Source organism: Phasianus colchicus, chromosome 6 (assembly GCF_987193195.1).
Source record: "Phasianus colchicus chromosome 6, bPhaCol1.hap1.1, whole genome shotgun sequence".
In the NCBI taxonomy this organism is placed as follows: Eukaryota; Metazoa; Chordata; class Aves; order Galliformes; family Phasianidae; genus Phasianus; species Phasianus colchicus.
In genome coordinates this window covers 15152714-15165844 of record NC_143441.1, presented here as the reverse complement: position 1 = coordinate 15165844, position 13131 = coordinate 15152714, and the positions used below count along the sequence as shown (strand labels likewise).

At 37.0% G+C, this 13131-nt stretch overlaps 1 long non-coding RNA gene across 1 annotated transcript in view; it reads right to left on the bottom strand.

The window, feature by feature from the left end:
• Nucleotides 1–8620, bottom strand: part of LOC149917447 (uncharacterized) — an 89705-nt gene extending 81085 nt beyond the window's left edge. The window contains exon 1 of the long non-coding RNA XR_016467714.1: nt 7779–8620. This is a non-coding gene — a long non-coding RNA (uncharacterized LOC149917447). The remainder of the gene's footprint in view (nt 1–7778) is intronic.
• Between the last annotated feature and the right edge of the window lie 4511 nt (nt 8621–13131).

Below are 13131 nucleotides of genomic sequence, written 5' to 3'. Positions count from 1 at the left end.
GCTACATATGTAGACAGAATCTCTCATCAGCACCACGGTTCTTTCCCACTAGCTTCAATTTGTGATATATTTCTTGTGGATTTTAAACTGGATGTTTCTTAGTCTTCATTCATTAAGTCTTTTGCCTGGTGCATTTTGTCTGTTGAGATCTGCGTGCTAAGACTGATTCATAACCTTGCTGTTGTTTGATGCACATAAACACTGTCTAAGGTTCACAATGGAAAGGAATTTTAAGCTTATTGATTATATCTTCATTTATATTTTTAGTTACACCTTGAAACTTTCAGCCAATCCTCTGTGCATTTAATTCAGCCATAGCCTAGATATACACAGGAAGGGCAGACAATGATCAAAGACTTATTCAAATCTACAAACTGTGTAAATACCCTGAAGGTTCATCGGCACAAGCTCTGGCACAGAAAACTTATGTGGGAAGATTAGGAATAGATTTTTGTCCAGGCTAAAAGCAAGAGAAGAGATCTACAGAAGGGATTTATGGCTTCTTACTTAATAGCGTCAATCTAATGTGCTGAGAAGAACACAGCATGAACAAAGTTACTATTTTAACCACATTCTGATAGATGAACCATAATTGCATGCAACCTTTTTTCAAAATCTTTTTTCATATATATTGCACAATTCAATTTCATGTAGCAGTGATTGAGTGTTAAATAAAACATATTTTTATTTTATTTTATATTTTATTTTATTTTTCTGTAAGTTGTTTCACTGTTTAGTTATGCTTTGAAAAGAGGGAAAACTTGCTGAACCTTTGAAGCAGTATCACTCTAACCATGGCACCACGTCAGACCAGTAGCATCACACCAAGCCTTTACCTAGCACCTCTTTAGATTTAAAATCTCGTAAAACAAGATTCTTACCACAGAGAAGCAGTAAAGAAATTTACTTCTGAGTTTTGCATGGGTCAGCATCTATTGGAATCAGTCTCAGCCCTTCATACTGGCTGTCACATCATCAACATTATTTTTACAGACACTCTTAATCCTCATAGTATCGCCATTGGCCTGAAACCATATACAATAAATCTTATTCAGTAAAGTTTGAGATGCAGGCATCCACTGCCAATCTGTTCTCACCATACTTTACAAATCTTGCAGACACCTAAAAGGGTTATCTCAAGTCCTACTCACAGTAAATAAAATATTTTCTAAAAGGCTTTTGGGGTTCCTCAGGGCATTCCAGTATTGCCATGAAAATACTTTACCCTACCTAGTAGGGAAATACATAACAATGTGCTTTAAAAATTAAAAATTTAGAAGAATCTGTCAATTATCTAGGTTGGCATCGTGTAATTCAAGAGCAAACCATCTCAACAAATCCATTTGGAAATGTCTATGTGTCTATGTAGCCTGTGGAAAAGCTGTGTAAAACTGTGTACAAAGCACAATGTATAATGAAGTTTACATTTGCTTTGGGTTTGTCCTGAGGAACATACAGCAATTCTGACATGGTATCTGTCAGTATTACAAGATGCAGCCTAGCAGCAGAGGAATTCATTTCCACATCAAAGGTGAAAACAAAAACTTAAGTTAAATAGATAATTACTAGTCAGTAACTCAAAATATAGCATTTGGTTCTTCTTGAAAATAGATACATAACTGCATTATCTGAATAAACGAAAAACAAACAGTTATTATATGGATATTCAAACTCAGGATGGATATTAGGAAAGATTTCTTCTCAGAAAGAGTGCTAAGGCTTGGAACAGGCTGTCCAGGGAAGTAGTGGAAATCTGGGAAGTTTTCAAGAAAAGGTGGCAATTAGGGACATGGTTTAGTGGGCATGGTGGTGACATGCAGATGGTTGGCCTAGATGATCATAGTAATCTTTTCCAACTTTAAAAATTATATAATTCTATGAAACCACATGTCAGGACAAAAAAAACATCACAATGAAATCAGTGCTTTTCAATTTGATTTTTATGTGTGCTCATGCTATATTCTCAGTCTGAGTCCATTTGTTTTGATCATAGGAATGAGCGACACTAAATTCATGATGGTCTTGTATTCTGATTTGCCCAAAGAACTACATAGTATTTTCTGACTTGTACCAATTAGAACTGTGTGCAGAGGCAGGGCTGAATACACCCAATAAACAAAAATGCCAAAAAACTGGTATTTCTTTACCAATCTGGTTCTTGGAAATAGAACTGCCGAAAAGAAAGTGAAATGTTAAGACAAATCTGTTTTAAGTACACGTTCCTTAGATGCATGCACCAACTAAATGCCACCTAACTTTAACAGATTTGTATCTAAAACCTTTGAAAACAGCAAAGTGCTGTTCACAAACTTTGAGGTAATAGATTTCTCACCAAAGCAACAGTAAAGCAAACAGACACATTAAATACAGTGCAAACAACATATTTTTCCTAACTCTTTTTTCAGAAAACAGATGGATTTTGTTTATTTTGCAACTTGTTTTAAAAAGCAAGCCTTAAAGATGTCTCTAACAGGGAGAATTTCAAAATGTATGGCTTCCTATATCTCAAAGCTAAAGGCATGTCATCCTAAATGGAAGCGCATCTGCACAGTGACAAAAATACAACATGCAGCACAATGTTTCTCTGTGAGTGTACTATAAATAACATTTGTATTAACCTGGAAAAATGTTAAAGACTTTAAAAAAGATATTGTGCCCAAATAAAATGTAGATAAGACTATAATTGGATTTTCTCAAGAGTTGGAGATCCACCTCTACTTATACTAGTATTGTCAGATCTCATGATCAAGGTGTGTAAGTATTCTATTGCTGGTTATACACATCCTTCATTAGTTTAATATATTTATATGTATATTTTGAAGGAATTATTCTGACTAATGTGGCTGACTTCCTGCACAAAGACTACAACTTCTGTTTGAATATAAAGTAAGAAAATTACTATTATGATTGAAAACTGAATGCTAAATCCATTTCTTAGCTTGTTAAGAACTGAAGTACATTGCTCATTTTCATTTGGCTTACTTTGGGTTTTAGCCCAATCTTGCATCTTGTAATGAGTTTCTCCAGTGGGTACATATAGCGTGAATCATTTTATATTATCTACTAACCTCGGGGTCTTTTTCTGATAAGCTGAATACATCAAGGTATTCATTACTACCATTATGAAATAGTTGCTGTTCATTTCAAATATGATTATGATTTTTAAAAATCCTCTCCAATTGTTAATATTAAAAAATACTGGCAGGTAAAATGGACACAAGCTATCCAGATTCTCTATCACACTCTCTCTTCGCTCTCTTCCTATCTTCCTACCTTCCTGTTTTTTTTTGCCTATGTCATGAACAATGCCACAAACAAAAATGATTCCACACCTGTAATAATTCAGTATTTCTCTGTACATTTTCCAGCTACTAGGATGGTGAAGTGTTGTATTTAATAATTGTAGTAGATACCCACGCAATATAATGTAAATTCACCACTCAACCAAATCCACTTCAAAATACTTGGGGATCTTGGCCTTAGCTATTAATCCTATTTTAAATCAAACAAGGGAAACACAACTCAAGAAAATCCCCCAGTCCTGAATCCTTGCTAATATGTTACTCTATCAAATCCATTCATTTCAAATTCATATGTTATTTAATTTCTGCCTGGTAATATTTTACCAGACAACGAGCTGGAGATTTCCCAGAAGTCAGCTCAAGTTTTAGTATCTTAGCAGAAGTCAAAATTTCCCTATACCTATTCACAATTTGCTGTTCAATGTATGTCTCATTCAGAAACTATACTTTTTAGAAAACACTCAACCTCTTTGTATGTTTTAACCAAAAAAATCAGAAACACTTGTGAATCAGTATAAATATCATGAAAAATTTAAAAATGGGTTATAAAAATGCTTAAAATTTGGATTGTTAGAGGTTTTGAATGAGCAATATTTTTAAAGTAATACTCAACTCTTAACTTTGACATCTTGGATATTGCTATTTACCTTACACATAAAAAGAGTTCAACTAAAAATAAAGAAAACAAATGGGTAGAGAAAAATGACCACATCACTTTCATTTCCAAAGAAAGTAAGAGTGTAGTGAAAGTTTGAGAGCACTGTCTTTTAGAGGATGAGAGAGGGAAAACATTGTTTAATCTTTTCCCGTTGTTCTCTCAGGGCATAGTGCTCCTGGCTTCAAGGCAACATGGGCAGAACTCAATTACAAGTCATGCAGGAACGCCCATTAACACTACTCAAGGCAGTGTTACTTAGCCCTTTCTCATAGTTCTATGTAGTACATCCTGTAATTAAAAATTATCATTTCCACTGCAACAGCCCTGCTGGAAAGCCAGGAGGTATCTTGCAGAGAAGCACAGCCCTTCTGTGCCCATAGTCTGTACACTACTCAGTTCCCTACTCAGTATTGGGTACTAACAGCTGTACCCTTGCAGCACCTTAACCTTTCCCTGAGGTACTTCTCTATCATCTATCGACTCTTTCTTGAATCTCCTACCCAACACTGGCAACAGCTTCATGCTGACCCTCTTTGGCTTGCCACAGAACATTCCTTAGGTGCAACTTGCCACAAACATGTTTTGGGAAAATGGCCCATTTTCACACACTTGAAGAAAATATTTCAGAGAAATCATGAATTGTAAACGTATTATTTTCTCCTCATCCATCTGACCCCCAACTTTTGCCACATTTAATGATAAAACACCCTCCCCCAAATTATTAAGCAAATATTAAATTCATACTTACAGTTCAAGAATGGGAACTTGAACTCCCACTTTTATCCCAAGCCAAGCTTGTCAGCCAGGAAGACTCTAACCTTGATAACTGTAACTCTCACTTTCATATTTTATAGTTTGTATTTAGTTCAGAGGCACAGAAGCAAATAAGGTGCTCCAGCATAGTGTGTATAATTGTATCAGTGGGTGCTATGCTCATACTTAACCAAGTTAAGATCACCTCTTACATGGAATGCTTTTTACACTGGAAACTACATCCACTAACAGCAATGCCAGAAACTGGTGAACTTAAGTAAAGAAATGAGTAAGAAGTAAAATTATACAAAATTTGAGTTTATGGAATACATGAAACCTTTATGAATAACTTCAACACAGTCACTTTACTCTACATTTGGAATGCATGTAGATGGCAAAAAAAAAGGAAAAAAAAAAAAAGAAAAAGAGGATTCTTCTTACTTCTCCTTAAGTTAACATAGAGTTGTTAATGTTTAATTTTGAACTCTACCTGTGTGCTTTAGCGGATTTGAAGACAGAGCTTGACAAACTGGAGTATTTATCCAGACAAAAATAGCCACTCAGCTGTGCTTTAGTGCCATTTTCTGTCACACCAGCATGACAGCACTAAGTGTTTAGTTCAAATAAGTGGTTCCATGTCCTCTGATAATACAACATGGTTCCAGCATTCTGTTCACTACAATTTCAGCTCCATCAGGGGTGGCACAAGACAGCTCAGTATTCCCAGAGATTTTCAAACTGTGGTGCATGTGTTCTATTATGCACTCAACCCGTCTGGTCCATTTGGACTGGATTCACCAGGGAATACAATTAACCGGCCATTTTATTTACACAGCCCAGCCTGCCAATTCATCTGGAGTTTCAGTTATTTTTCTTTTTTTTCTTGCAGTTTAGAATTGTTTCTGATGTAACTATCTGCAGTACCGACTCCTTTTCTACTGGGTATTCATGCGTAATGCAACCAACTGCTGGGGACTCATCTTGGGATGGTTAGGATCCTCAGATTAGAAATAGTAATTTCCTCACCAAACACATTGCTTCTTTTAAAATGATCAGAAATAAGACTTCTATCTAACATGCTGCCAAACAAATAACAGAAAATATGAAGGAATGGCAACAGAAGAGTTAACATACAGAAATAGATTTTGCTCCCCACTGAATGACAAATCAGTGGTCACAAATCAGGGTGCTGCTGTTGTACTGGAGATCAGAACTGCTCTTCAGCATTTTTTGAAAATAGGTAAATATTCCAAAAAAGAGACAATAACTGATCTTATCATAGGGTGCAGAATTTAAGTAATATCAGCAAGCCAGCATTATCATCACACTTTAGGTACACTTTCCAAAGTTCAGATAGCATGTATAACACAAACATGGAAAAAATAAGAACATGTAGAGCCAGATAAATATAAAAATCATTCTCAAGACACTCTTCAAATGCAAACTCTTGAAATGGTTAACTTATGAAAATATTGTGCACTTATCCAAACTAGGAGGTTTCTGCATTACCTGATTTCATGATTCTAAATATTTTCTGCCAATACTTCACTATTTTGGGGATTTTTTCATTTTTTCTTCTTCTTTCTCTTCCTCTCTCACTATGCACCAAATAAAATCTGTTAGCCTCTTACATCTTTATCCTGAATCAGTATAAAGACAGTTTCATACAATTAAAGTAAGAAGAAAAATTGTACCATCTTTTATCAGACACTGTTTACCCCCATGCTGCCACTCAACATAAATAGCCTGAATTACTTATTATTTTTTATAACTACCCTAATTATTGTTCTCCAGAAAAATGCTGTCTCTGGACAAACCCATAAAATATGTCCTAAACTAACCTCTTGCCATCTGTCTTCCACCAGCTTTGCTAAGCAGCTTCATGCAACTGTATCATTTTTGCAAAAATTTATCATTTAACTTTGATAGGAAGCCTACACTTTGGCTAATTGACTATAAATAATTCAAATTACTAAAATTAAACTTATAGTACCCACTGTAAACACAAAATGACTGATCAGATTACATAACCTCTCTTTCAAGTCTGAATGTTTCCATCACTAAGCCTTTCAGTGAGTAGCTATGAGCGAAACAGAAACTAACACCAAAATAGTGTTAAATAAAAAAAAAAAATAAAAAATTACTGGCGTGTTTCTGCTGGCAAACAGCCCTGATCATTATAAGCTCACTAGAATACATGAAATGTTCACTCTCTGTACCAATGCAGCATGTCCATATTTATGTTAAAAGATCTGAGAGAAAGAAGCTGGAGTGTTTATCTCAAGTGTCCCTGACTCCTGAGGTCATTCCACTATTTGTTGTAATGTTTTCCCAAAGGCAGCGCAGGTTACTAGCCCTCGATTCAGGGAAATAGAAAAAGCTAAAATAGCTTCTTTCCATTCTGTAACTTCCTATTGCATTAAAAAAATATTGTTTATTTTATTAAATCCTCAGCTACACTTTCTCACAGTCCAGTGTGTTCCTCTCAGCCATTCTGCTGACCTGCCAGATAGAATTCTCTTTTTCAGGCTTAGAGACAGTACATTCAACTCTTCTGTATTTGAAAAGCTTTAGATATTGTAAGCAAACAGAGAAAATAAAAAAGCAAGAGGAATGAAGAATGCATGCAAGACTACAGGTACACGGCAACCAGCTTTATGCACCATGGGGACACTCCCAAACCTATGATGGAAGCATTTAGCAGTGGAATCTGACTGCAAAATAAATATGAGAAAATAATCAACAGGCACAGAGCTTTCCAAAGAAGAATGGCCATTTCTCTGTAGTTCTGAGATTCTCTGCTCTCCAGATGAGTCTTTAAAAAGTGTCCTTTTTGTAGCTGTAGAATGGCAATCTTCCCATGGAAGCTTGCCATCCTAGACTGCTGTCAGACAGAGAGCAACCAATCAGTGCTGGAAGAGTCATCACCCAAGTACGCAGGGCAATAAAGAACAGACAGTTCTGAGGCAAAACCTAGCTGAGCTGCTTGGAAATAGCCAGGGCACGAACCACAATTCAGGCTTACTGCAGCTGGCTTCAAAGCACAAAGAGAAATGTGTACTCACCATGGTTACAAGAGGGCAGGAGGAGTGCAGGGCAACTTCTCTGACATTGGCACTGATTTGTCTGGAAAGGTGACTAGCGATACCATCACAGAGGGCTTTTTCAAAAGCTGTTCCCCAGGCTGTTTTTTCTACCCTCGTAAAGTTTCAAAGATGATAGCTCTCATATGATTCCAGTTCGTTCTTAGCAACCCAATAACCCAGCTTGTGAAACTATGCAAGTATATGAACAACAGCAAGGAAAGTTTGCTATTCCCAGGGCAGTTGCTGTTTGCATGGACTGATCTAGCAGTTGGAACAAAACTCCTGTTGCTTCTTGCTGCATATTAGGTTTAAAACATTTGTGAAGCTAAAGGAGGAGAGGGGCAGGAACATACTGTCAGGACAAATCGAGTGATTGCCTAGTCATTTCTAGCAAAGCACAGAAATACTGTGGGGTCTTAAGAGCAGTGACACGTTATATTCAAGCAAGGTATCACTTAAAATTAGTTTCTGCAACTTCATGAATACACTTGCCTTGGCACATTCTAGATTTTAGATCTATATTTGTAAATTTTACATGCAGTAAAGTCTATCCTTGCTTAAGAATAAATGAAAGAACCTAGACCGTTGCTAAAGGTGCGCAGTTTACCTTGCTGTTGAACTCTCTAAAGCAATGGTGTTGTCAGACCTTTTTCTCAAGCAGTCAAGAAAGGGGTCTTACCATGATAAAATAATAAATAAATCTACATAATGATGGTTTACATAATATATGATTGGCACCTTCATTTTCATCCCTTTCTTTCATCATACCTGAATGTGATTATTGAACAAATTTCTTTTGTGTCTGATCTTTAAACTAGACACCAAACGCATTGCATCTTATATGCTGACTTCAAACAAAAAGCTGGTCAGCTGAATGATCAATTCCTAGATTGTTTAAAAGGATTCCCTTTTCAATTTTATACATACAAGTACTGGGTTTAGTATACTTTTTCTTTTTACAACGTATGAACTTATGTTTTGATGAAATACTAAACATCTGTCTCATCAAATGCACATCTGGAAATGTTTGGGATTGCTTACAGTATTTTTTTGTTTTCCTGCTGAATTCTCCACTAATTAAGATGAAGACTTGAAAAAAAAGAATGTCATTAATAAACATACCTACTTTATTCTGTGGGTTGTATTCTTAAGTTTCCTAGGAAGGTTTGAGTAGCTTTCAAGGATCTCATTCTTCTGAGATCCTCTTGTCAAAGAGACTTGCTCTTCTGCACTTCTGGATTTGCAAAATATCCCATGCTGTTCAATGGAGAGGAGATAGTTTTCCCAGCCAGAATGGCATTCAGTGCTACACAATGTGTGGCTATTAGTGGGCATCTGTTGGTTTTCTTTCTATTTTTTTCCATAGGACTGCAGCACTTCTTTCCTACCCCAGCTCCTGTAGTGAAGTTCAGTACAGATTTATTACTAGAACTGTGAGACAGTTGAGGTTGTATTGTCTCTTTTCCCATAGGCTGTGATTCTCCATAACTTTTAATAAACCAAACATCAACACAAACCTGAACATCATGTCTGGCACCTTTAAGTAACTTCATTTAAATGCCTCAATACAGCATGCCAACAAGAAGAGTATTTCCAAAAAAAAACAGTGGGAAACTCAAAGGTGCATTGAATTGCCCCCGCAGGGCACAGACCAAGATCAGAAAGAACTGAGTTTGAAAGTCACGTGATAACTGTTGGAATACTTTTTAACGACTAAGTATAATAGCAGAAAAGCATCCACAGTGCCAGCTTGTGCTGTTAGGCAAGGGAGTTAACTCAACTGAAATGAATTTGAGGTTTCATTCATACAACAAATGTAAGCATGTGACCAATTACGTTGTCAATCTTTAGCAGTAAAATCTGAAAGAGTAAACCTGACCCAAGTGGCTCAAGTGCTGCATTTTAAATCCATCCATGGCACCTTAAAACCCTTTATTAAGTTTTCAATAGCTAAAATGTTTTATGAACTTTATCATTTTGTTTCTCCAGTAATATAAAAATAGCACCAGTTTAGCAGAATATAAGGTATTTCCTTGCAAATATGGGTGAGAACTTTAACTCTTACAATAAGATTTGGACAGAAATTCGTGCAGTTTTAGTTAAAAGCTTTTCATTAATCTTCAAAGTTTTCTATAGTTCTGATTTATTTATATAAGTATTAAAGAAAATATTATTTCATTCTTACAGACCTTAATAGTTTTATACACTTCCCCATGGATATTTTTCTCATAAGTCATCAGCATTTTTGCAAGAAAATAATCTTCTCTCTCTTAATTTCTTTTTTTTTTCCTCTAAGATGTGTAACACTAATACCAACATCCCAGGAATTATCCTAACTATAATAAAATAGCAAAAGAAAAAAAGTAAGTCCTTTATTCAGTTTCTGCTGGAAGTACCAAAAAGAAGGAAAAAAAAACCACTATACAAGTGAACTTTCTACTTTCTAAATGTATTTGAACAATGCTAAGTCTGGTTACTTAAAAACAGGAGAGTACTTCTGGATCTCTGGTAGTTCTAATGGCAAAATCACCAACCTCCACCCCTGCACAACCCAAATACTGGGTTCTTCCACACCAATACCAACCCAGGAAGAGACCTAAAACTTGACACTGATACATACAACATCTGGTAGTTCAGAAATCAATAAGAGCAGTGACCTGGTTTCACGTGAGAAACAGGAAGAATCTTTCCCAAAGGCCCCAGTGTCTATATGGCTTTCCGACTAATGGTCAAAAAACAAGAAAGATGTAGAAGCTTCATACATGACTAAGGAATGGAAAGAAATAAAGGACTCTTGCTTTAAGCAAATATTGTTCATGTTTACATACACTACAAGTTTTTTACTGCTGAAGTCAGAAGTGGCCTGAATTAAGTGATGGAACAGTGACAAATAGAAAGAAAAAGTGCTAAAGAAGTTTATGGCAAAAACATCTTGCCAGAATAGCACAGCACTTACAGAATTACTGTTGTCCTCTGACTGATCATGTGTGAGAAGCTGGGAGGAAAAAGGGTATTTCTGATGTACATCAAACACAGTAAAAGCTGAACTGAGACCACAAAGACTTTTTTCTGAAACAGGATATGAATTTAAGTCTGCAGAAATGTAACTGGTGTGTGCATGTCTTCTAAGGGGGGCCTTGAAGATGCTTCCTAGAAAAAGAATTTTATGGTATACAGCTTCTAAGTCCAATGAGATGCAGTAAATCAAAGCCTAAGATACGCTAGTGTTCGCCACTCTCTCTTCACTGTGGACTCCAGCTCCTTTCTGAGTCAGACTGAATGCACCTCTTTGCAACTATTGAGACAGTAAGTTCATCCTTTCTCAGGGTTTAATGCAATTTTCAGAGCCTAATTGCTCCTGTGGAATATATTACATTGAGAATAAGTCTGAAACCAACAATTGCCAATTTTTCCCTCCTCTCTTCTCTCCCTATTTCAGCATCAGATTCTCTCCCGTTAATACGAGTATCCTTCGCAATAAATAACAAAATCATCTCTTCATTTCCAACATGATTGTTACAAATCAACACCAATTCTGACTTTGTATTGACATTAGCATTGCTCTTCAAAGCAAATTTGATACTTTCTCAGCAGCAGCATCAAATTTCTTTAATGCATATTGACAGGCAGGTCAGTAGTCAGTGACTTTTTTTAATGGCTGTACTCTTTTGTTCTCTTTGCAGTACCCACAAGGACTTGAATGACAGAAAGTTCATTTTTCTCCGACTGAACATCTGATTAGAGTAGCCCATGCTTTACCCCCCTTTGGGAGACATGCTGTCAGCCAGCAAAGCCATGGTGGTTGTGGTAACTGTCACTGCATATCCAACAGCTGCTCTGTTACACATTCCCTAACCTGGCAAGGACTGTGCTGCAGAGATTCTGCCACTTTCCTCCACCCTGGCTCTGTGCTACCACAGCCCCATACCTCCAGCAGGTAGGCTGGCGAGCAGCACTCGCTGCAGCTGCTTCTCAGCTTCGTAGCACTGGTTCACCACCAGCAGGAAGTCTCCCTGAGGTATCTTCCATGGCCTTCACTCTAGAGGCCTCTGTCAAAAGAACAGAGCTCCTCAGCTAGAAGCCTGCAGGAGCCTAACCTAGTTGGTACTCAGATTTTGCAGGCGGCAGTATGCTGTGGGTTTTATTTTTTGCTACATCAATAGAAAGAAATCATGAGAAAACATTATGCATAAATGGGCATTTTGAATTCTTTAGGCCCAAAGAACATGGCTGCTGAATAGAAAGTTAATAAACAGTATATGTTCACTGATGGAAAAATAATTAAGTTTGTTCTATTCTTATGTTCTAACTGGGCTTTAGCTCAGGCAGAACTTCAGCTATGTAAGACAGAATTCAGTGCAAATTGTATTCGGTAGGTAGGCATTTTTACCACCTGAATGGTCATTTTAATTTTAACACTAAATTATTCGAAACAATCTTAATTATAAAAATCTACGTGCAGTAGTATGATCTTTGGAACAATTCTTTTTATTTCTATTTCTGTTGCAAACAAGGTAAGAAAAAGAATGGGGCTTAAACTGCCAAGAAGAACTGGTTACATCTTCCTACAAGGTCTTTGCTTGCACTTACGCAGGGTAGAGCTAATAGCTCTGTCTTTCAAAGAAGTCTACATCTGAAATTAATACAAAACATGCTAGAGCATCATGACATTCTAGACACTTAATATGTAGCAAACAAGTCCAAATGTGGAGTCCTCGGTACAGGAGACACAGACCTGCTGGAGCATGTCCAGAGGAGGGCCATAAAAGCAATCCAAGGGATGGAACACCTCTCTTATGAGGAAAGGCTGAGAGCACTGGAGCTGTTCAGCCTGCAGAAGAGAAGGCTCTGAGGTGACCCGAGAGCAGCCCTTGATTGATCCGAAGCAGAACTACAAGAAAGAGGAGCACAGACTCTTTAGCAGGGTGTGTGGTGATAGCACAAGGGGAAATAATTTCAAAATAAGAGAGGGGATATTTAGGTTGGATGTAAGGAAAAAGTCTTTACAGTGAAGGTAGTGAAGCACTGGAACTGGCTCCCCAGAGAGGTGGTTCCCATCCCTGGAGACATTCAAGGTCAGGATGGACAGGGCTCTGAGCACCTGATCTAGCTGTGGAAAACCCTGATCACTGCAGGAGAGTGGACTAGATAACCTCTGAAGAGCCCTTGCATCTCTAAGGATTCAGTGATTTTATGATTCTATGTGTTTCTGCTTGTGCAGACCACAGCATGAGCTTAAAATAATATAAAAGTAAATCCAAACTTTTCCATCTTTTTTTTTCCATGATCGAGTCTTAATTTCTAGTCAATTCAAGGAATGCAGGAGCTGAAT